This window comes from Lampetra planeri, chromosome 78, assembly GCF_965212315.1.
Source record: "Lampetra planeri chromosome 78, kcLamPlan1.2.h2, whole genome shotgun sequence".
Lineage (NCBI taxonomy): Eukaryota > Metazoa > Chordata > Hyperoartia > Petromyzontiformes > Petromyzontidae > Lampetra > Lampetra planeri.
This window is the reverse complement of record NC_136183.1, coordinates 2,987,812-3,014,147: the sequence shown is the minus strand read 5'-3', so window position 1 is coordinate 3,014,147 and position 26,336 is coordinate 2,987,812. Positions and strand designations below refer to the sequence as shown.

The window sequence follows — 26,336 nt, the reverse complement described above, 5'->3', positions numbered from 1 at the left end:
ACACACAGAGTAGAGTACATTCACACAGAGTATTCTAACACACCGAGTACTCGCACACATGGGGTAAACTCACACACACAGAGTACACAGACGCACGGGTTAATCATACACACAGTACACTCGCACACACGGAGTACACTCACACACGCAGAGTACACACGCAGAGTGCACTCACACGCAGAGTGCACTCACACACGTAGAGTACGCTTGTGGAGTACACTCACATTATTTTTTTCTTAGGGTCCTTCGATTTTTTCCCTCCACATTTAGTAACATGCATTTAGATTATTTGGCTGCTATAATCTTCCACGTTTAAAGCCATTTCGTTGAGCTATCATCTATGGCCAGGTGGCTTCTGACAAAATATCTAATAGCTCTGTGAGCTTTGGTTGGTAATATAAAAAATAGTTTAAATCATTGGAACCTCATTTGCCAGTAAAAAATATAATTGTTTTTTTTACCCTTTTATCTGGCAACAAAACTGACACATTCTTTACGAGGAGTCATGTTTGCATAGACCACAATACCTGCAGTCATAATGAAAAAAAAAACATAACTCTGATAATGTATGCACTGTCCTTGAAGTTGATTGGTCCACACCCGAGACAGCTTACCTTAGAGCCTAGTCTCACATGGTGTTGGACCAGATTACGCCAAAAGGCGCACAACTCAAAGACAATGCACTATCAGAAAGAGAGAGAGAGACTAGGCTCTAAGGAAAGCTGTTTCGGGTGTGGACCAATCAACTTCAAGGACAGTGCATACATTATCAGAGTTATGTTTTTTTTCATTATGACTGCAGGTATTGTGGTCTATGCAAAAATGACTCCTCGTAAAGAAGGTGTCAGTTTTGTTGCCAGATAAAAGGGTAAAAAAACAATTATAAAAATAGTTGTTCATCGGTCTAAAGGGTGCATCAGCAAAACCAACTCGGCAGAACGCTCCTGAATTAGAGTGCTGAGACTCATTGTGGTCATGTACTCGAGTGTGCACCATGGTGGCTGGGAGATGTTAACTGCCTCTCCTGATTACAGGAGGTGGTGGGTTCGATCGTGACCCCTCCTGTATATTTGGAGTTTGCGTGTCTCTCTCTCCCCGTGGTCGCGTGGATTTTCCTCCGGATCCTCAGGGTTTTCCCCTCCACATTTAGAGTCAACATCACCACGCGTTTAGAGTATTTGACCGACATACATTTCCACACGTTTATAAGCCACTTTGTTCTGGACTGGTAGCTTCAGAAAACAAGAGCGGTATAGCAGCTGAAGTGGGCTTGGCCTTGGTAGGATAAAAAAAAAACTGTAGAAATAATTAAAAGAAACAAAGTTTGAAAGTAGTGAGCCAGGTGAAGACAAATTAAACTTAAGCAGATAATTAAAACAAATGCAATCAGGCGAGGGCAGGAGGCAAGGCCCCGAATTGGTAGGCCCCGCGTTGTAATGTTCCAACCTGGACATCGATTCCATACTCGCTGCTACTCAATTGATATCTCTACGAGAGAGGAGCGAGGCTCTGCCTGGGTAAACAACAACCACCACAACAACAACCACGATGTGAACTTCTCACCTCAGATCTCAGTGAGCGCGCGCGCGGATCAACAGCTTCCTGGTCTCGTGACGTCACGCGGCAGCAGGTGACATGACGTCACTAGCGGTGTACACCTCCCCCTCACGCCGATGAGGTAATGCAGTGGTGACGTCAGAGAGCGGGGTTAGAGTTTAAGTTTATTAAGATTCCTATTCCATTGATCCCTCTATTGAACATTGACCCTTTGGGTGCGTGAGCTCAACAACGTGAACATTGTGTGTACAAACTGTGTATACAGTGTGTGTGGGACCGTCCATAAATAACGTCACGCAACTGGGGAGGGGACGGTCAGACATTTGTGACGAAGATGTGACGATGGGGGGGGGTATAAATGTGACGTCACATCAAAGTGCGCAACTTAAATAAATATAGACAACACGTTCTACTTAATTTAACACGTAGCAGGCTTTCGCGACCAATATTATTCATAATATAGGTTTTTGGGTCAGATCGCGTTATTCATAGCCAATCTGTACATGGAGAACTTTGAAACAAGAGCACTTGCCTCGAGTACATTAAAACCATCCTTTTGATTTAGATATGTTGATGACACTTTGGTTGTCTGGCCACATGGTAAAGACGCACTTAATGATTTTCTAAATCATCTCAATGCACAAAACCCGGCTATCCAGTTCACCATGGAAATGCAGGTAAATAACAGACTCCCGATCCTAGATATTTTGCTGGGACATGGTCTTAATGGCAAAATAACACAGCGTTTACCGAAAGCAAACGCACACTGATGCCTATCTGAATGCAGACTCACATCACCCAGCTCAGAAATCCTCTCTTGTCACAACACTCATACATCGGGCTAAAACAGTGTCAGATGGTGAGAGTCTAGTGAGAGAGATGAAACATGTTAAAGAAGCACTAAGACAGAATTGCTACAATAATGCTCAAATTAACAGAGCACTGAAGGCCAAATCACGAACGCAAAGCAACACTGCTGAAAGCGATAAGATTGTTCAAACAATCAAAATACCATACATCTCAGGAGTAACTGACAAATTAGCCCAGGTTTTGCAAAAACAAAACATTAAAGTGAGATTTGGTACAGTGCACAAAGTCAAAAACAGGTATCTGGCATATTCTTAGGTTTTTTCGGTAAAGTCACGTAGGTAAAACATCAAAATTAATGAAAATAAAATAAAATAAAAAGAAAAATCACGACGTTTCGGAGGCAACACAAGTCTCCGTCATCAGGTGGGACCGTCACAGCCGAATTAGCTGCATCAAGTGAGGCAATGATTCAAGAAGTAATCCCTTATAAGCAAGTTGAAGGGGGGAGGAGAGGGGTGGGGCTCATCAGAATGTGGTAGCCAATGAATGGAACGTATCGGGAGGGAGGGGGGCGGGGCTCAAAGACAGCACGGAGTGCTAAGTACAACGCATCGGGAGGGGGAGGGCCAAAACAATGGACGACGGCTTGGACGCGGTTGCCGCTGCACACGCCAACACAATGGACAGAGAGGGGGGAGGGGAGGTCTGATACACATGATAGACAAAAGAACGAAAATGCCCATGTTTATACCAATGCTGGCTGAACAATGAAGAGAGCACTGCCAAAAAAATATAACTGGGGATGTTAACACTCGGTGAAGTAAAGTAAAATAGTGCCTGTCAGATAAGATGGTCCAAAAAAGTGTAATTAAGTCTTTTTTGCGTGGTTGATAACATCTTTCCAATGATTACTAAGTTTGTACCCATCATCAAGGTTGAAATTATGTCTGTGTTTGTATATTTGTATGGCTTCGTGTACAAACCTTTGATGGTAGCCGGGAGGTTTGCAGAGAACCTTGGTCTCGGAAAAGACAATTTCATGAGAGCCCACCGAGTTGTAGCAATGATCGGCAACGGCAGAAGAATCAGTTCTGCCGTGTTTCAGATCTGACTTGTGCTCGCGGACACGATCAGAAACATGACGTTTCGTTTCTCCAATGTAGCAATCACCACAAATGCAACTCAATTTGTAGACTCCAGGATACTGTAAGTCAGGAACGACATCCTTCACAGATGGAATCAGATCACGGATTTTATGCACTGTACTGAATCGGACTTGGATCTTATGTTTGTTTAGAATTTTGGAGATCTTTTTGGTCACGCCTGCTATGTATGGTAACGTGATGGTTTTGGTCGGAGTTTCAAGTGGCTGTTTCTGTGTGGTGGGAGAGACAGCTTGGTGGATAGTACGGTCAGAGTATCCGTTCATCCTGAGGGCCCGATGTACATGTCTTAATTCACCGGTCAGGTGGTGTTTGTCAGAAATGCCATGGGCTCTGTGGTATAGCGTTTTGATGAGAGAATTCTTTTGAGATGGGTGGTGGTGGGAATCCGGTTTCAAGTAGGAATCTGTGTGGGTGGCTTTCCTGTAGACAGAATGTCCCAAGGATCCGTCAGGCCTCCTCTCAAACAGAATATCCAAGAATGGTAGTTTACCGTCTTTCTCCACTTCCATGGTGAATCTGATGGATGGGTGTCTAGAATTGATGTGGTCCAAGAAGTGGTTCAATGCTGGGAGGCCATGTGGCCAGATGACGAAAGTGTCATCCACATACCTCTTCCACAGGGAAGGACGCAGGGTAGATGTCTGGATGGCGTCTGATTCAAACTTTTCCATGAACATGTTGGCTATAACTGGTGACAAAGGGGAGCCCATAGGGGTACCCTCATTCTGTTTGTAGAAGGTGCCATTCCAGGTAAAATAGGTGTTGGTGAGGCAATGCCTAACCAGCGCAGGTGCATCAGAATTCAATCCATGTTGGACTAAGTCCTCAATTATTGTTAGGGTGTCCGGTACTGGGACTTTGGTAAACAAAGATACTACATCAAAGCTCACGAGGATGTCATCAGGAGATAGTACCATGTCCTTAACCATAGAGACTAATTGGGTTGAGTTGAGTACTGCCGAAGAGGTCTTGCCTGTGAAAGGGAGCAGAGTATCTGATAGAAAACGGGCTAGTTTGTACGTAGGAGAGTTTATCGTCGACACAATGGGTCGTAGCGGGGTGCCTTCCTTATGGATTTTGGGAAGACCATAGAGTCTGGGAGGTCTTGCCGCCGATGGTTTTAGAGAGGGACGTTTGCTTGGTTCGATTAGGGAAGTCGAACTCGTGATGATACTGTTGGTTTTCGTCGTTAGGCTTTTAGTGGGATCGTTTTTAATTTTGGAGTAACTCCCATCATTAAGAAGGTCCAGGATTTTGTTGTTGTATGAATCTTTATCCATGATGACCGTGGCATTGCCCTTGTCTGCCGAGAGGATGACTATATCATCTCTCTTTTTTAGGTCCGCGAGTTCAGAGCGTTCGTTTTTGCTGATGTTACTAGTGGGTTTCTTAGCATTCTTAAGAATAGTAGCTATTTCAGCTCTTGCTACATCCGCATGGATGTGTCCTATGCCTCTGAGGGCTACATCAATCTGAGAAATCATATCCTCTACTGGTATATATTTAGGGGTGACAGCGAAATTTAGTCCTTTGGCCAGTACCGTTTTTAGAGTGTCAGAAATTGGGATGTTACTCTGATTAATCACGGTCTTGTTAACATTCAGCTTTGCGATGTGTGGCTCTGGTTTCTTCTTAGATAGGAGGTTGAATAACCTGATGTTGGCTACCAACAACAAGGCAACTCCTATGACTAATTGGGAATGGGACGCAAGCGTAGGATTGATCACCCTGTCGCTGGCCGCCTTTGGGGAGGGTGTATAGTATGAAAGGCCGAAACACCCTAGGAACCAAAGGGTCACTACTGACGATGCGCTCCCCAAATTTCACCAGGCTCACTGTTCATGAACTCTTGGAAGTGCTTGCACAAAGGATAGTAACATCTCATCCTGTGTTCTTTGGAATATAAATCAAAATTAAAAACGATCCCACTAAAAGCCTAACGACGAAAACCAACAGTATCATCACGAGTTCGACTTTCCTAATCGAACCAAGCAAACGTCCCTCTCTAAAACCATCGGCGGCAAGACCTCCCAGACTCTATGGTCTTCCCAAAATCCATAAGGAAGGCACCCCGCTACGACCCATTGTGTCGACGATAAACTCTCCTACGTACAAACTAGCCCGTTTTCTATCAGATACTCTGCTCCCTTTCACAGGCAAGACCTCTTCGGCAGTACTCAACTCAACCCAATTAGTCTCTATGGTTAAGGACATGGTACTATCTCCTGATGACATCCTCGTGAGCTTTGACGTAGTATCTTTGTTTACCAAAGTCCCAGTACCAGACACCCTAACAATAATTGAGGACTTAGTCCAACATGGATTGAATTCTGATGCACCTGCGCTGGTTAGGCATTGCCTCACCAACACCTATTTTACCTGGAATGGCACCTTCTACAAACAGAATGAGGGTACCCCTATGGGCTCCCCTTTGTCACCAGTTATAGCCAACATGTTCATGGAAAAGTTTGAATCAGACGCCATCCAGACATCTACCCTGCGTCCTTCCCTGTGGAAGAGGTATGTGGATGACACTTTCGTCATCTGGCCACATGGCCTCCCAGCATTGAACCACTTCTTGGACCACATCAATTCTAGACACCTATCCATCAGATTCACCATGGAAGTGGAGAAAGACGGTAAACTACCATTCTTGGATATTCTGTTTGAGAGGAGGCCTGACGGATCCTTGGGACATTCTGTCTACAGGAAAGCCACCCACACAGATTCCTACTTGAAACCGGATTCCCACCACCACCCATCTCAAAAGAATTCTCTCATCAAAACGCTATACCACAGAGCCCATGGCATTTCTGACAAACACCACCTGACCGGTGAATTAAGACATGTACATCGGGCCCTCAGGATGAACGGATACTCTGACCGTACTATCCGCCAAGCTGTCTCTCCCACCACACAGAAACAGCCACTTGAAACTCCGACCAAAACCATCACGTTACCATACATAGCAGGCGTGACCAAAAAGATCTCCAAAATTCTAAACAAACATAAGATCCAAGTCCGATTCAGTACAGTGCATAAAATCCGTGATCTGATTCCATCTGTGAAGGATGTCGTTCCTGACTTACAGTATCCTGGAGTCTACAAATTAAGTTGCATTTGTGGTGATTGCTACATTGGAGAAACGAAACGTCATGTTTCTGATCGTGTCCGCGAGCACAAGTCAGATCTGAAACACGGCAGAACTGATTCTTCTGCCGTTGCCGATCATTGCTACAACTCGGTGGGCTCTCATGAAATTGTCTTTTCCGAGACCAAGGTTCTCTGCAAACCTCCCGGCTACCATCAAAGGTTTGTACACGAAGCCATACAAATATACAAACACAGACATAATTTCAACCGTGATGATGGGTACAAACTTAGTAATCATTGGAAAGATGTTATCAACCACGCAAAAAAGACTTAATTACACTTTTTTGGACCATCTTATCTGACAGGCACTATTTTACTTTACTTTACCGAGTGTTAACATCCCCAGTTATATTTTTTTGGCAGTGCTCTCTTCATTGTTCAGCCAGCATTGGTATAAACATGGGCATTTTCGTTCTTTTGTCTATCATGTGTATCAGACCTCCCCTCCCCCCTCTCTGTCCATTGTGTTGGCGTGTGCAGCGGCAACCGCGTCCAAGCCGTCGTCCATTGTTTTGGCCCCCCCCCTCCCCTTCCCGATGCGTTGTACTTAGCACTCCGTGCTGTCTTTGAGCCCCGCCCCCCTCCCTCCCGATACGTTCCATTCATTGGCTACCACATTCTGATGAGCACCCCCCCTCTCCTCCCCCCTTCAACTTGCTTATAAGGGATTACTTCTTGAATCATTGCCTCACTTGATGCAGCTAATTCGGCTGTGACGGTCCCACCTGATGACGGAGACTTGTGTTGCCTCCGAAACGTCGTGATTTTTGTTTTTATTTTATTTTATTTTCATTAATTTTGATGTTTTACCTACGTGACTTTACCGAAAAAACCTAAGAATATGATTCCTTGCAGTCACGAAAGCTTCAAATCTAAAATTAGGTATCTGGCACTAAAGACGAATTGCCTAAATTATCAACATAAGGTGTATATCGGATTATTTGTTTGTGGCAGATGCTATACTGGACAGACGGGACATAACATCAGCGTAAAATTAAAAGAACACCAAAAAAATATTAAATTATCCCAAACACAACTGTCGGCAGTGGCAGAGCAGGCTTGTCAACAAGGACACTCAATTGATTTTGATAACGTTGAAGTGTTGTGTAAAACCAATTATTACTGGCCAAGACTAATTAGAGAATCCATTGAAATTGAGAGAAACAGAAATAACTTAAATCGCTCTGACAGCTACAGGCTTAGTGCGGCCTGGAAGCGTATTATTATATAAATACAATTACAATTCCTTATAAGGGAAACAAATACCATAGAATAACAATTGAATGATTACCAATCTATATAATTACAATACCATCCCCCTCTTTGCCTCGAATCACTGCACCAGATTGAATTGAATTAAATGATGACGTCACCCTGATGCTGCTCTATTTAAGACCGGAAGCAACAGGAGAGATTCACCATTCTTGCCCGATGAAGCTGATTGTAATTATCAGCGAAACGTCGTACTCAAATTTGAAAAAATGCTGTTGATTCTCTCGTCAGCACACCGGTGGGCTAAAAAAGTGAATTATTTTGTCCTTTGAAAAATGTGACACATTTTTTACTGTTTGGCCGTGTCGGGTGGTGGAGGGTTACGACACATTTATAAATAACGCGATCTGACCCAAAAACCTATATTACGTTCTATTTAATTAAATATACTTTTTTATAAATGTTTTCTCCTACAACATCAGAGTGTAGCACCATATTAAATACGCACTGCAATGACAATAGTTTAAAGCGATTTGAAGCATGTTTTTTGGGGGGAGGGTGGGCAGAGCTTTGTGACGTCATATTTGAGGGGGGGGGGGGGTCTGACTTTTCGTGACGTCGTGTGACGAAAGGGGGGGGGGTCAAAATCGTTTAAAATGGCGTAACGTCATTTATTGACGGCCCCTGTATACAAACTGTGTACACACACACGGTGTTCGCGCGCACACACCGTGTGTGTGTACACTGTTGGCACAGTAGGGGGCACAGGTGGTGCATCGGACAGTCATCTCAGTTTAACCATGGCACCTGAGTCTGCCCTGTGACCTCCTGCCGGCGGGAGTTCGACACTTCACCTGGCCTTAACGTGCACATAGCCTGACACAAGCGCCATGGTGACGTCACCACCACGTATTGGCGAATGGCAGTCGTTTTTGTTAGTGTGTTTGTGTATACAGTGTATGTGCAGACTTTGTGTAAGCTGTATATACATTGTGTGTACACAATACGTCTACACTGCGTATGTGTACAGTGTGTGGGTGGTCCGAATCAGTCGGGCGGCATTATCTTTTCATCAGCTCTGCAATGCTGTGTGGAAGCTATCTGGCCTATCGCTCCACATGAAGCTCCGGGTCTTCTCGGCAACAGTCATGCCCTCCGTTCGATAGGCATGTGAAACGTGGACCGCTCTAAATGGAACATTTGCGCTGGTTAGAAACACTGGCTGGCATGCCTACACTCAGATTGAGGGAAGCCAAGTGGTAGCGCATTCTCTATTTATTGCAGAGGTTCAAGGTTCAAATCCGACAGGCACCCCTGACTACTCCAGTAACATCAACCAAAATATGCACCGTCTGCTTAAAGAGTGGATGTAAAACATACTATTGTGTCATTCAAAACACATAGGTCTTTGCATGTTGGTGTCATTGTCAAAATTGAGGAAATTCCAAATATTATCCAGAAATTGCACAACTGAGATTACACATTAATTATCGCCCCTGACTGACAGACTCATGTCCACATGCAGGCTGGTGCTGGGCCACCTTATGCCACACAGAGGCAGCTGCCACTTAGGGGTGCTCTTCGAGTGTTTGTAATGAGATGTGGAACAAAACTCCGAATTGCTGAGGCAATTAAGCAAGTTTAACGTGTAGGCTTTCGCGACCAATATCATCTATAAGATTTTTTTGGGGTTAGATGGCGTAAATATAAATGCGCTCTCTCTAGTCGTCTAGCCTAGCCTAAACACAACCCTGACGGTGTAACACCGATGGCGCTGACCGAGACAGCCAACAACTATCCGGCCGCACAATATCTAGCGAAGATAACAGCGAAGACGATACTAGCCCACTCCCAGAACCGGCAGCGCTGACCTCCCACTCTCAGCTGCTTTTATTGTACCCAGCTCGGCCTGGCTGCGGCCTGGCTCCGCCCTGGTCGCGCCTTTCTTCTTCAACCCTCTAGCAGGTTCCAGGGGCTTCCAGATAGGGTCTTCCATGACCCTTGCCCCAGTTCCTCCGCCCTGCCGACACACTCGTGTATATGCTCACCGGTGTGTGTACTGTTTGTCCACAGCAGTTGCCGTTGCAACTGCAACTGGTGGACAGGCAGAGCAACCCAAACCCCGAGGAACACCACCAACACGAAAAAACAATTTACCCAAAAAAAAACCTTGGTTGCAACACTTCCCGCGACCATACAGCACAACCGCAGCGTCTCCCACGAATCATAACCATGTAGCACAACCCCGGCGCCCCCCGCGGACCGCCAACAAAAAGGACAACCCGTGGCACCCCCCCCCCCACAAACCGCCAACACGCAGCGCAACTGCGGCATGGGCAAGAACCCCATCATGGACCGCATAACCATGAGGCCCCAACCCCCCCCCCCCCCACGAGAGCTGATAACACAAGCCAAACAATATACACAACCAACCCGAATCCCACCTTACAAGGGAGAGTCTGCCTTTACCAGAACATAGCTCACGTGAGCCGGTCCTTGACACTGGTCACCCTCGCCTTGGCAGGGTTTTGCATTCCTTGGGATTCTGAGGAATGGGAACAAAAAACAATGGCCTAAGGGCACGGCCCATCCCTGAAATCCGCAGTAACATCTAATCAGATCCAGCCCCTGACACTTTGCACACGGCAGTCACGGAAAGCATCAGAGACTCGGATCCGGTGGAGCTTGGGAAAATGTTGCCGGCAGGTCGGAGTGCTACGGTGGTGCTACCTGCACCCTGCTGACACCCCGGCATTCTATGGCGATGTGGCTTGGCTGACCACACCTGAAACACTTGGCCGTGGAACCCCAGGGTGGAGGGGGCTTCGCCGGTTGCCAACCCACCCGCGGGGGCCTTCTCCCGTGCGTCCCCAGGCCGCACACCACAGCCACCATGTCCTCCTCCCGCCACGGCCAAGCCTCCACTTTGGGCCAATGCTGGCGGGCCTCGTGGCCCTGAATTTCCCGGGCCACCTTCAAAGACGTGATCCCCGAGCCTTCCTCTGAAGGGCAGGACGATCCCCGACTCCCGCGCCAGCAGTCTTTCCACCGCCAAGGAGTCGAGCGCCATCTCACCCATCTGGGGATACACAGTCTGCCCCAGCACCAGTAGCGCCTCCCGGAAAGTGAAGGGTGTCTCGGCTTCCCCTCGCTTCCACTGGAGAAATCTCGTGCGGGAATTACACGGGAGGCCAAAAATATCCCCTTGCAGCACCATTAACTCCGCCGCCCCTCCAGCGCTGTCCCGCGTTCGTCGCAAAATAGCGCCCGCCAGCCATGCCAAGCCCTCCACGGGCAAAATGGCACCCACCACATGCGCGGTCTCCGGCCCAGGCTCTTCCGCTCTCCCACAGAGACGGGGATCGCCGTCAGGGTCCCCTCGTGACTCCTTTACACGCCGTTGGCTGTGGCGCGACTCCCACACTTCCCCGCGCTCCCCTCAACACGGTGGTCCTCGGCCATGCCGCGTGTTCGGCGCATGACCGCAGAGGATCGGGCTACTCTCTCGCCAATTTTCCGCCACTCACCCGCCGATCCGCAGCCGCTCACTCTCTGCCAATGGGCTTCGTAACCGGGTTCCCGTTGCTACCGGAGGGATTAATGTTTCGCCATTCCCATCCTCCGATGACACTATAGGTGGGTTCTTTCTTCACCCCACTCCTAACACCAGTTGTAGTGTCATCATTGCGGGAGACAAGATTTCTAAGGGGGCACCTTTATTAATACTTTCACAGGTTTGCCATCGCACTCCCTCGTCGTCAAACCTAGCATAAACACAACCCTGAGCATGTAACACCAATGGCGCTGACCGAGACAGCCAACAACTACCCGGCCGTGCAATATCTAGCGAAGACGGCATTGATAAAGGCGGCGAAGATGACAGCCACGACGAGATGAGCCCACTCCCAAAACTGACAGCCCTGAGCTCCCACTCTCAGCTGCTTTTATGCTACCCAGTGCGGCCTGGCTCCGCCCTGGCCACCTTTTCGAACCCACTAGCAGATTCCAGGAGCTTCCAGATGGAGTCTTCCGTGACCCTTGCCCCAGTTCTTCTGCCCTGCCGACACACCCGTGTATATGCTCACTAGCGTGTATACTATTTGTCAACCGCAGTTGCCGTTGCTGGACAACAGTCGGCGTTATTACACTACACTAGTACAGCACACCGGTGTGTTGGAGAACAAATCGCGTAGTGGCGGGTTTCACCAAACATTGAAATTAACGCGATCTAATTATGGGCAATTAAGCTCCACATGAAAGCAAATATTATCATAATATAGTGAATGCTTGAGAGCTTATTGGCTCTTACTCCTGGTTAGAGATCTACCCAACCCATAGGTCCACAAATACTGGCTGCTCTTACTCTGCAGGTTGATCCTAGGAATTGAGTGTTCAACTTGTCATTATTTCATAAAAGACCTGTGACAAATCTATTGGAGCTTCATTGTCTCAAGCTTACACATCTACCGGGTCTCCATTTGACTTCGTATTTTTTAAGAAGTCGAGCCACACCTCCACTTCCACAAACTGCTGGGAGTTGCCTCGCTGTGCCTGACATTCAGAATTCTCCTCCTGCTTCACGTTGCCTCCATCGATGTGAAGGTCCGATTTTGGAGTTGAATCTTCATTTTCATATTTTACCATCACTTCTTTGCTCTTCACTGCCGCATCTTCACATTTCACCTTCGCCTCTTCAAATTTCACCTTCATACATTTGAAAGTGTCCAAGCTGGGATTTTCTTGTAGTTCTTATCATTAAGGATGGGCGCCTTGCAGCACTTTTGACTTTCACAAGCCGATTTTAGACTCTGCTCCTTGCGGATCTTCTGATGCCTGTGTTCTCTGGTGATTTTTAAGAGCAGGTGAACCTGGAAATGCCTTCCCACACACACTGCACATGAAGGGTTTCTCCCGTGTGTGTTCTCTGGTGGATCTGAAGAACTGATGACCGTGCGAATGCCTTTTCAGACAGTACTTTCTTTGGTGTTCTTTTAGTCTTATTAAATAATCTCAAACACAACTTTCGGCAGTGGCAGAGCATGCTTGTCAAGGACACTCAATTGATTTTGATAACGTTGAAGTGTTGTGTAAAACTAATTATTACTGGCCAAGACTAATTAGATAATCCATTGAAATTGAGCGAAATACAAATAACTTTAATCGCTCTGACAGCTACAGGCTGTGCGGCCTGGAAGCATATTATTTAAAATTATATATTACAATTCCCATTCCTTATAGGGGAAACAAATAGCAATGAACAATTGAATGATTACCAATCTCCTTATACGTATGTAGTGCCGTAGATGGGCCACACTTACCGGCAGTGGTAGACGAGGTCCATCTGCAAGTAGGCCTCGGCAAGGTAAGGTAAATTACCTTTATTACCGGGTAAAAGGGTAAAGGCTTCGACATGCCAAGGGGTAAGGTAAAGAGTAGGGTAAAGGTAGCTCAGAAGAATTACCCGGTAGGGTAAGGGTAGCGCGAATAATTACCCGGTAAATACAGTACCTTGTTTACCGCTAAAAGTTCCGTGGCGCAGTGACGCAGTCCGTGGTCTCCATTTTAAAGTGATGGCGGACCACATGGAGACGGTCCACGTTCTTGAGGTCGAGGTACTAGAGGACGAGGATGCCAGCAACGACTTTTTTGGGGTTGCTATGAACAGCAATCGAAAGAGGCAGCGGTATGCGTTCCCGTGGGAGCACACACACGATTGGATGGAGGGTGATCCGCATGCACAGCAAGGGAAGCGGCAGTGCGTGTACTGCCGCAAGTGGTTTTCCACCCACACGAACGCGTCGGGCTGGAAAGCCCACCTCAAGAAGCACAACGTGCTCGCCCCAGGCAGCGAGATCGGGACGTCGGCGTCGGCGAGCCGCCTAATACAGCAAACGCTGAGCCGGCCAGCAATCCCGGATCGCCTCCTGGTAAAGTTTGAGAACGCGGTGGTGGATTTTGTTATCCAAGGTGCAATCTCTTTGCGAGCCGCCGGCAGCGACAAGTTCAAGACCTTGGTCAACACATTGACGCAGGGATACGAGGGCCCATCGACCCGCACCATCATTCGCAGGATTGTCGAGCATCACGCCATCATGCTGCCCATCGTCGGGGCGTTCTTTTCCAACCTGGACGTCGCCATCTCGCTCACCATCGACGGGTGGTTGAACCGCAACCTGAAGGGATTTTGGATGGTCACGGTGCACTGGATCGACAGCAAATCTGGTGCGTCAAAATCCATACTGCTGACAATCCTCGATGTGCAGTCCAGAAGGGGTGTCGGCAAGCGCATTGGGGCCGCTCTGTTTGAGCACCTCCAAAGCCTCGGGCACAATATCTTGACCAAGCTGCTCGCTGTCACCAGCGACAATGGCTCCGATGCGAACAGTGCTGTCAAGACGTTGTTCGCCCTGGTCAACTTGGACGCCGGATATGAGCAGTTGAGGGCTTGCCACCATATTCGATGTGCGGATCATTCCGTCCAGATCGGTGTCGTCCAAGTTCTAAAACTGATCAAGTCAACAAATGCCGAACTGCGCATCGCGCAGTTCGGCATTTGTCAGGTGCAGCAAGGTCGTCCGGCAGTCGTACCGCCGCGAGGCTGAGGTGCAGCAAGGTCGTCCGGCAGTCGTACCGCCGCGAGGCTGAGATCGCCAAGCTCGCCAGCAAGGAGCCGACGCACCAGGACTCGCCGACCAGGTGGCATTCGACGTTTTACATGGGCGACGACGCCATCAAGAAGCGTGTCCCATTGGACATTATCATGGCGCGCTTCCAGGATGTGATTAGTGTTGGTGCTTTATCTGAATTGCAGTGGGCAAACATCGAGGGCGTGACAGCATTCCTGCGAATGCCGCGCCAGGTCATGGCCTCGTTGTCGGCGGACCACAAGTCGACATTGGATCTCGTGCCGGTGACGATGGAGCACCTCGTCCATCATTGCGATCAAGGTGAAGCCGCCCTTAGAGCGATCGATGAGCCCTTGACTGCGACGGGGATGAAAGCCGAACTGGTGCGGTACCACCACATACTGGTTCAGGAACCCGCCATTGTGGCATCCTACTTGAATCCACAGCTGCCGAAAACGACAGACCAAGACGAGCTGGCTACACTGAAGGCCACAATCCGCTCTGTCCTGCAGCATCGCTACTCGGACGTGCTCACGATCTCGCCGACGGCAGTTGCTGCCCATATGGAGGAGCGGTCGCTGTTCAGCACCCTGTTCAGCAACGTCGGCAACTCCATAGACGACGGCGATGAAGTCGATCGTTTTCTGAGCATGGGCGTCACGACCGCCAGCGCCTTCATTGACGTAATGCAGTGGTGGTTTCTCCGCAAAGAGCTGCTCCCCGCCCACTACAAGATGGCCTGCGACTACTTTGGAGCGCCGGCGACGTCAACTCCCTGTGAACGCGCGAATAGCGGAGCCGAGCGGGAGTTCACATGCATTCGCCAGTCGTTGTCTGCGACGCTCTTCATAAAGTCCATGTGCTTGCGCTCATGGATCACAGCCAGCTGCCTGAAGGTTCCGTCCAACTGGGCTGGAGCGGCACAGGATCTTATTGCCTGTCGTCCGTCCGAGGATGATGGCAATGACGAACTTGATCAGGTTGTTGATGAGATCGCCATCGACCAAGATGACTGGGACGAGGAGGTTATGGAGGACGGTGTCGTCGACAGCCTAATCGCCCGATTCGAGAGTATTCTATATGAATAAAGCGCTCTAACTAGTATTTATCGTTATAAATCTTTTCCATGTTTTTTACCCCAGTAATTACCCTGTAATCGGGAAATTTGTATGGGATAGGGGTAAAAGGTAAGGTAAAGGTAGGCTCGTTCTTTTCTACCTTTTACCTTACCTGCTAAAGGGTAAAAGGTAGGGTAGCACGATTGTATTGTGGTAAGGTAAAAGGTCGGGTAAAGTTTCTGTTGTTTTTTTTACCGTTTAACTTTTACCTTACCTTGCCGAGGCCTATCTGCAAGGGTGCCCCGTACCGCCAAAGGGGGGGGGGGGCTGCAGGGGATCTACGATCCCACGCAACGCCACCCCTCGATGGGCAAAGGGGCATTAAAGGGGACCTCCCCAGCCGATCGGGACCAGTCGCAGCTCAAGACCCAAGACCAGCCAGCTTAGGACCCTGGGCCCCCTCGCCCCGATTGTCCTTGTAAGGGCCGGAACACGGTGCGGGCCAGTGGTGGCACTCTGGGACTCCCGGCTCTACGTCCTTGTAAGGCCGAGTTCCGAGGAAGCCAGAGTCGAGACCCGCACCTTGGCTGGGTCGGGTCAGGTAGCCTCCCCTAGGGTAATTGTAGCCGGAGGACCCGAGAGCGTAGCCAGAGTAGGCTGTGTCCCTAGGCTGTGTCGCTAGGCTGTGTCCCTAGGATGTGCCCCTAGGCTGTAACAGAGGACTGTTGGAGTGTGGTATCGTAATAATGAAGTTACCTCCACAAGTGTCTCCGGAACTCATTACACATAAAAGGCAAAGTTGTGATAATGTGTCTGTTCAATATGTTTAGCGTACTTCCCGACATGCAACAAACTTGCCATGTGGGTACTTTCCAGACTGTACACACTTTTGTTTTGGGGGGGGGGGGGGAGCATATATTTTTTGCACGGTGAGCTGTGACGTCAAATCTGTCATGTGACCCGCGCATGTGGAAGCGTAACGCATTGTAGTGTAGTGGTTAGCCCGCTGCGCTACGAACCCGGCGACCAGAGTTAAATTCCCGCTCACGGCCACTACCGGTGACGATTATTTGAACCGGTCCTGGGCCTCCCCTAGGTCGACTCAGCCTCAAACGAGTAACTGGTATGGTGTGTGAACATCACCACTGGGGAGACAAAGGCGGCCAGGCGTGGTGAATTTAAGTCACGGACGAATCCGGGTAGTAAAGCTAGTCAATTATATAATTACAATACCCTCCCCGTCTCCGCCTCCAATCACTGCACCAGATTGAGCTGTTGCTCCATTTAAGACCGGGAGCGAGTGGAGGGCCTCACCATTCTGGCAAATTGCCCAATGATGTTGCATGTAATTACCAGCGAAACGTTATACTCAAAATTTTAAATGATGTGGAATCACTCTTCAACACACCAGTGGGCTAAAGTAGTGAACTATTTGTCTTGGTAAACACGACACATTTTTTACTGTTTGGCAGTGTAGGGTGGTGGAGGGTTACGACACATTTGACTAATATTGGTCGCGAAAGCCTACGTGTTAAACTGACCATGTACTGTGTTAGCTACTGGAAGACAAAGGCGGTTGGCGAGGCTCTGATCCCGTGGAATACATATTATCTTGGTCGTGTGTGAATGACATATTTCGCATTCTCTTCTGAATGACCCTAGGTCTAATACTTTCATAATTACTTGGTTCATGCTTAACCAAAATTTGTGGTATACCATAGTTGTTACCAAGGATATTACGTGGGTTTAATTAACATTTGTTCCCAGTCTGTATTGCCAGGGATCCGTGCTTCTTATTCTCAAGTTATATTTTGATATCCTGAGGTTGAAGATATAGCTAAGCTTCAAACCTTACTGTTGTATTTTTAAAAACCCCAGTTAACTCGTAATGATTAACTGCCCTTGGGTGAATTTCGCTGTCCAAGGGAGGTTCATGACCCCTGCTGTTTTCGTCTTTTGTTTTATTGTGGGGTTTTTCCTTTATGGCAGCCTTCTCTTGAAGTCAACTGGGGATTTCCCGCAGAATGTCATTAGCCCTCCCCCCTTGGGTTTGCCATTTTTTATCACATTTTATGACTTCCCAAAGAGGCTTGTGAGTAATTATCCTCCAGCTGTCTTTTGCGTGGCAAGGCAGGAGGCAGGGGGGTGTGATTCACCCTTTCCATGCCACAGCACTACATCACGACCAAAATTATTACAAAACAGTAGAAAAAAATCACTCAATGTAATTTTATGGAAAAGGCATATATACAACATGCTCTACGAGTGTTTGTGATGAGATGATACGGAAAAACTGAGTTGCTGAGGCGATTAAGCAAGCACCATATAAATGCTAAAATTATTATAACATAGTATAACATAGAAAATGCTTGGGAGCTTATTGGCTCTGGCTCCTGGTTAGAGATCTACCCAACCCACAGGTCCGCAAATACTGGCTGCTCTTACTCTGCAGGTTGAACCTAGGAATTGAGTGTGCAACTTGACGTTATTTTAATAAAAGGCCTGTGACAAAGGTGAATCTATTGGAGCTTCATTGTATCAAGCTTACACATCTACCGGGTCTCCATTTGACTTTGTATTGTCTAAGAAGTCCACCCACACCTCCACTTCCACAAACTCCTGGGAGTTGCCTCGCTCTGCCTCACAGTCAGAATTCTCCTCCTGCTTCACGTTGCCTCCATCGATGTGAAGGTCCGATTTTGGAGTTGAATCTTCATCTTCACATTTTACCATCGCTTCTTCGCTCTTCACAATCACTTCTTCACATTTCACATCTTCAAAATCCACCTTGATACATTTTATTGCGTCCAAGCTGGAATTAAATTCTGGTTCTTTTTTCAGCAGGGATGGGCTCATTGCAGCACTAGGACTTACACAAGCCGATTTCAGACTCCGCTCCTTGGGGATCTTCTGATGCCTGTGTGTTCTCTGGAGTCTTTGAAGATGTGATGACCGTGCAAATGCCTTCCTACACACAGTGCACTTGAAGGGTTTCTCCCTTGTGTGCTTTCTCTGGTAATTATGAAGATTTGATGACTTTGCAAATGCCTTCCCACACATAGTGCACTTGCAGGGTTTCTCTCCTGTGTGTATTCTCCGGTGTCTTTTAAGATTTGATGAATGTGCAAATGCGCTTCCACACACAGTGCACTTGAAGGGTTTCTCTCCTGTGTGTGTTCTTTCGTGGTCGTGAAGACGTGATGACTCTGTAAATGCCTTCTCACACATAGTGCACTTGAAAGGTTTTTCTCCTGTGTGTGTTCTCTGGTGACTCTGAAGATTTGATGACATTGCAAATGCCTTCTCACACAGAGTGCACTTGAAGGGTTTCTGTCCTGTGTGTGTTCTTTCGTGGTCGTAAACACGTGATGACTCTGTAAATGCCTTCTCACACACAGTGCACTTGAAGGGTTTCTCTCCTGTGTGCATTCTCTGGTGTGTTTTTAGATGCGATGACTGTGCAAATGCCTTCTCACACATAGTGCACTTGAAGGGTTTAGCTCTTGTGTGCGTTTTCTGGTGTCTTTGAAGATTTGATAACGTTGCAAATGCCTTCTCACACACAGTGCATTTGAAGGGGTTCTCTCCTGTGTGCGTTCTCTGGTGTGTTTTTAGATGTGATCACTGTGCAAATGCCTTCTCACACACAATGCACTTGAAGGGTTTATCTCCTGTGTGTGTTCTCTGGTGGCTCTGAAGATTTGATAACGTTGCAAATGCGCTTCCACACACAGTGCACTTGAAGGGTTTCTCCCCTGTGTGCATTCTCTGGTGTGTTTTTAGATGTGATGACTGTGCAAATGCCTTCTCACACAGAGTGCACTTGAAGAGTTTAGCTCCCGTGTGCGTTCTCTGGTGTTTTTTTAAATGTGATGAATCTGTAAATGCCTTCTCACACATAGTGCACTTGAAGGGTTTATCTCCTGTGTGCGTTCTCTGGTGACTCTGAAGATTTGATGACTTTGCAAATGCCTTCTCACACACAGTGCACTTGAAAGGTTTCTCCCCTGTGTGCCTTCTCTGGTGTTTTTTAAGATGTGATGACTCTGTAAATGCCTTCTCACACATGGTGCAACTGAAGGGTTTCTCTCCCCTGTGTGTTATCTGGTGTCGTTTCAGAGGAGATGAACCTGAAAATACCTTTACACACAAACTGCACCTGAATGGTTTTTCTCCTGTGTGCGTTCTCTGGTGACTCTGAAGATGTGATGACTTTGCAAATGCTTTCTCACACACAGTACACTTGAATGGTTTCTCTCCTGTGTGAGTTCTCTGGTGCTGTGTCAAACTCCCCTACGATCCTTGCTGTTTGCATGCTGGTCGCATTGTTTCCTTCTTGTACCGAGCTGCGCCGAGTCCCTTTGCTCCATCAGACCAATTCTGCTGAGGAAGAGTCAGAGGAAGCATCAGCTGCAGACAGAAAAACATAGCCACACCATCTACGTCAGTATCAAGGCACAGAGGAATGCACATATACACAGTCACACATGACTTACACATCTATACTTATTCATATATTCATGATATAGTGAAAATAATTCCCCAAATCATCACGCAGGCTGTTAAGGCACACAATGAGAGGGCCAATGGTCATAAATATGCCTGGACACCCTAGTGTCTTCAAAATGAATGTTTACCAAAAACTCCAAGCACACAATTTCGGTTTGTCTAGCTACGACAGGAATATTTATTTAAGAAAAATTAGCTAACATAGCAAGGGCTGTTGAAAAGAATATTGGTTGTATTATGCAGAAATGTATAAATTAATGTTCATTTGCAACTTAGAGGTGTGAAGCCAGGCTCAGATGAGCTTGAATGCGAGGATGAACAGATCTAACTTCAGCTGCATATGTGCAGTGTTAATTTCCTGACTGTTTCCATTCTTATAAAATCTTGTTCTGTACCTGTTTAATTCCATGACGAAATGGGGCCTTGCATATGTTCTACAAAAAGATCACCTCCCTGGGAAAATCTTGACTTAAAACTTCATATTCTTTGGTTATTTCGTCACGTAGATAGAAAATAATAATACAAATAAAGTGAATAGAAGAAAAAAAACGACTAATGTAGACTGTAGCCTGGTTCTTAACCTCGGTTAGTGTATTGACAGTCTATAATGTAGACTATTGCCTGTTTTTTTGACGAGACCTTTGCAATGGACTAGACCTTGGCGACGGACACTCACAGCTTTGTGAAAGAATGCTGCTAGACTAATTTGAAGTGAGACTTTGGATGCCAAACCAGAGCTGGTCGTGAACACATTAACCAGGTATAGGAGCTCCTTCACCACGTGTAGAACGACCTGATTATTCATGGGGAGCTGAGCAGGTGCAGTGTTGTATGACATTACATTCCCAGGGAGGTGTTCTTTGGGTCTTTCGATAAAGTCACATCACTTAACCGAAAGACCCAAAGAATATGAATTCCTGCAGTTACGAAAGCTTTAAGTCAAGATTTTCCCAGGGAGGTGATCTTTTTGTAAAACATATGCAAGGCCCCATTTCGTCATGGAATTCTCCAGGTACAGAACACGATTCTCCAACTCAATATCATTGAGTAGCCATGACCAGATCATCAAAATGCGTAACATGGTTGACCAGCAGGGGACAATCCCTTGACTATAACCAGGCATCGAATAGCGTATCATTGTTACTGTATGAAATGCATTTTTTATAGGGCCATTGTGAGCTTCTCAAAATACATCATTATTTGAAAATGCTACGTAATGTAATGCATGCGGCCAGGGGGAATTTCGGCCACAAGCCAAATTGAACAGGAAAGGGATCCGACTCCTGGTCACGCAGCTTTAGATGGGCCAGCCAAAAAAATCTTAAAATCCTCAACGAATGTGAGCAGAGGCAGAGATATCGAAAACAAAAAATAATCCAAAACCCCAAGCCTCTTTATGGTACTATAGGCCGTAATTACACCAAGAAAGCAGAGATCTAGTTTCTGATGAAAATCCGTACTCCTGTGCTATAGCTGATGGACAGAAAATACAGCAGCCCCTTGAATAGCGCGGAGGTTACATTCTTGGAAAGTGCCGATATTTCATATTTAAGCCTTACCTAAATAATGGGGTTAGGTAAACGGCATATAAAATATACATCACAATTGAAATAAGTACTGTACTGTATTCCCAATAAACTAAATTACTGAAATAAATGTGGAGAAACAGTATACAAAACATTCCAAGATGAGTATAATGTATATAAATAAAGCCGACTTTCTGTGTTTTTTTGAGAACCAAATTGCGCCAACACTATGAAACATACACACATCAAAAATTCCATGCATACTCAAGGGTAAGTTATTATGTTTTTCACAAATTTTTTGCTTACCTGTTCACCTTCAACACCTGTAACACCTGCACACTCCAACACCCCGCTGCTGCTATATTTTTTCTCATTTACCACATTATCCTTACATATTATCAGGCCTGCATTTTTGCCACAAAAGTCATTCACTTCCGGCTCCTTACTGTCCTCTCTGCACACGCACGGCTCACCTCTAATATACTGCAATATTTCATCATGGAACCTTTGCCAGTACCAAAATATGATAATAGGTTTTCCCCGTTTTTCTGGCAACAAAACAGGTGTTAAGATGTTAAAACACCAAACTGAAACCTTTTACAAGGAATCATGTGTGCATTAACCACAATACTTGTGGTCAGAATGCAAAAAAACCACTCTGATAGAAAATGCATGGTCTGCTGCTGAGGCAGACTGTTGTAAAAGGTTTGAAATGGGTGTAGCCCAAGGGTCATAAAGAAGTGGCCAGGGGCTAGTGATGTTAATGTAATAAATTAGCATGTTAATGTGAAATCGAAGAGTGGTGCAATCCAAAGCGGCCTCCCTACAAGACAGAGAAGGATCGAGGCTCTACCTGGGTAAACAACAACTACCACCACGACAACAATAACCACGATGTGAACTTCTCACTTCGGATCTCAGTGAGAGCGCACCAAAATAAATCACGCTTGCTAACACAGAGCGCACGCCTGGGATACACTGCCGAGATCATCGATGACCTCGCCACCGAGAAAGTTCAGCAGTATCTGACAAGCACAACGGGGTGACAGCCAGATGCGAACTGCCCATATCCCCCATCTAACACCCTTGCCGAGCAAGCGCACGTGTGTGTGTGAGGGATTTACTCGCGAGCGTGCGGAATTCCAACGGCTGGGACGGGATAGCACCATTGCAAGTCGTCTTCCAGAGGAGGAGGTGAGGGGGGGGGCGAGGGAGCCTCCAGGACCCCGTGAAACAACCCCAGGATGGGTGGCAGGGATACAGACCGGCATAGGAGATATCACAGGCCATGAGACCCAAGTACGCGAGGAGGTAACCCAAGTATGCGGGGAGGTGACCCAAGTACACCTGAATGTGACCAAGCTGCAGTCCACAGCGGAGATAGTCCAATCCGAGGTGGGAGGGCTACGCTCCATGGTCGGGGGGCTAACCAGGCGAGTATCTCAATAAGAGGCAGAACTCGAACAAATGCGCACTGGGAGGGTAAGGGGGAGTGGGCAAGGGGCCTCTTATGGAGACACCGCCCTTCCCCGTGCGTGCTATCTATGCAACCAATGGGGGCATCTCGTGAGAGACTGTCCCCAGATCGCCCGCGCGAGAGAAGCACCAGGGTTAAACACCAAGGCCTCCCTAAAGAGGGAACCACAGAGGGGTGCAATCGACGTGGTCCCAACACAAATAAACTGTCATGATAATGGTGAGCGATTGACCCCCACGCAGATGCCGACAACAACACCTCAGAATGCGGCGACTGCGGGTGACTGGCTGCGGGAGCTGGTGGCAGGAATAATGGGGGCCACGTCGCTCGTGGAAGGGCAGGTGAACAGGCGGCGTATCCGGATTCTGCTGGACACGGGGGGTGGAAACGTCACTCGTGAGTGCAACACACTGCAGCGTGGTCGGGGTTGACGTGAGCCGCCTACAGGCCTCGGATCGTGCGCTGCACACTGCAAGTGAAACTGGGATGGGACTGCTGGGGAGGGTCACCCTTAAGGGTCGCCTCGGACACCAGGTGTGTAACCAGGAGTTATATGTGTCGAACGTGTTATGCCACGAGTGTATTGCAGGTACCGACCTCCTGGAAAAGTTGGGGCTCAGCGTGCAGCCCCGCCGGCAATGCGCCACCGTGGAGGGCAGCGGGGAGCGGATTCCTTTCTTGGGACAAGAGCCGGGTTTGCTCTCGCTTCGAGCCCGTGGCCGCTATCCTGGCGTCGGGCGTCACCGTTGGCATTGGTGTTCCACTGGGTTTTCCGTTTTTCTCCCAAACCTAAACTCAAAACATATTTGGTGGTGGTCAAACAGTCCAATGCAGGACCCTCCTGAAACATAATCTTTAACTGCTAAATAAGAAATTAAATTGGAAAACCCTCAAACACAGTACACTATTACTATTTTACCAGGTGAGGCCCACTGAGCTGCATAGCTTTTTCAGAATCGACCTGGACACAAATAATAGCTCAACTTAGTGGCTTATAATATGGAAATGTTTTGCAGCAAAATTCTCAAAATTCATGTTTCTAAATGTGGAGAAAAAGCAATGCCACTACGGGGAGAGAGAGAAAAAATAAAAAATGTAAACTGCAATTATAAATGCGTCAGGGTTGGAATCGAACCAACGACATTCTGCATACCATGTGAGGTAGTTAACATATTGTCACCCTAGTACAATATATCACACACAAACAAATTACAGTGAAACCTTACATTGCGAGCATAATTCGTTCCGGAAACGTGCTCGTAATCCAAAGCACTCGTATATCAAAGCGAATTTCCCCATAAGAAATCATGGAAACTCAGATGATTCGTTCCACAACCCAAAAATACTGTATTCATCTAAAATGATTAATACAAAATACCTTTTTATATTTTTATTCAATATAAAGTAATCAAATTTATTAATTACATTTAATCGTGGCTGGTGTGAGGGAGACGAAAGAGGAGAGGAGGAGGGTTATTGTGTAGGACGAATTTCACTTGCAGTACAGTTACTAAAGAACAGTCACTACACTTGGACACAAAATAATAAAATGCTTTACGCACACACACGTGGTCACAGCACTATACTGTAGTAAACAGTATACGCTCGCACGGATGTTGACTATACGAGTGAGGCACGCTGACCGAGACCGAGCATGGGAGATGATCACCCACAATCCCGCAGCGAGAGAGAGAGAAGAACAATTGGCTCAGTTGTGTATACTGAGCCAATGGTGTATACTGTACGTACTGCTCGTTTTGCAAGACATCGCTCGTTTATCAAATTATTATTTATTTTAAAAAAATTGCTCGTCTTGCAAAACACTCGCAGACCAAGTTGTTACTCGCAATCCAAGGTTTAACTGTACAATGAACACACTGACTCCCTCTCCCTGTACACACTCTACACGCGTGACTCACTCTCAAGCACCCGCCCCAAGCGCACCTCTCAGCTGCTGTCCCCAACTCTTCTCTCCGGTCTGCTCTTGGTGACGTCACCCGCCAGACAGAGGGGGAGGAGCCGACTGAGGGTGACGTCACGGCGCAACACGACCGCTCCCCACACGACACACACGGGGTACACTCACAGAGTACTCTAACACACGGAGTACACTCGCACACACGGGGTAATCTCAAGCACGCAGAGTACACTCACGCACGTAGAGTACGCTTGTGGAGTACACGAACACAAATGAGTACTCACTCACAGTATTTGTTTTTCTTAGGGTACTTCGATTTTTTCCCTCCACATTTAGTAACATGCATTTAGATTATTCGGCTGCTATAATCTTCCACGTGATAAGCCATTTCGTTGAGCTATCATCTATGGCCAGGTGGCTTCTGACAAAAGATCGAACAGCTCTGTGAGCCTTGGTTGGTAATATAAAAATAGTTTACACCATTAGAACCTCATTTGCCAGTAAAAAATATCATCATTGTTTTTTTTACCCTTTTATCTGGCAACAAAACTGACACCTTTTTTTGAGTCATGTTTGCCTAGACCACAATACCTGCAGTCATAATGAAAACAAAAAACATAACTCTGATAATGTATGCACTGTCCTTGAAGTTGATTGGTCCACACCCGAGACAGCTTTCCTTAGAGCCTAGTCTCACATGGTGTTGGACCAGATGACGCCAAAAGGCGCACAACTCAAAGACAATGTACCATCAGAGAGAAACTAGGCTCTAAGGAAAGCTGTCTCGGGTGTGGACCAATCAACTTCAAGGACAGTGCATACATTATCAGAGTTATGTTTTTTGTTTGCATTAGGACTGCAGGTATTGTGGTCTATGCAAACATGACTCCTCGTAAAAAAGGTGTCAGTTTTGTTGCCAGATAAAAGAGTAAAAAAACAATTATCATAAAAATAGTTGTTCATCGGTCTAAAGGGTGCATCAGCAAAACCAACTCGGCAGAACGCTCCTGAATTAGAGTGCTGAGACTCATTGTTGTAATGTACTCGAGTGTGCACCATGGTGGCTGGGAGATGTTAACTGCCTCACCTGGTTTACAGGAGGTGGTGGGTTCGATCGCGACCCCTCCTGTATATTTGGAGTTTGCGTGTCTCTCTCTCTCCCCGTGGTCGCGTGGATTTTCCTCCGGTTTGTCCCTCCACATTAAGAGTCAACATCACCACGCGTTTAGAGTATTTTACCGACAGACATTTCCACACGTTGATAAGCCACTTTGTTGTGGGCAGGTCGCTTCTGAAAACAAGAGCGGTATAGCAGCTGAAGTGG

At 47.1% G+C, this 26,336-nt stretch overlaps 1 pseudogene across 1 annotated transcript in view; it reads right to left on the bottom strand.

Moving 5' to 3' along the window:
* Positions 1 to 17,803: 17,803 nt before the first annotated feature.
* The window catches only part of LOC144738235 (uncharacterized), a 58,371-nt pseudogene continuing 49,838 nt past the window's right edge, over positions 17,804 to 26,336 (bottom strand). The window contains exon 7 of the transcript XR_013589189.1: positions 17,804 to 19,875. The product of XR_013589189.1 is annotated as an uncharacterized LOC144738235 (transcript). The remainder of the gene's footprint in view (positions 19,876 to 26,336) is intronic.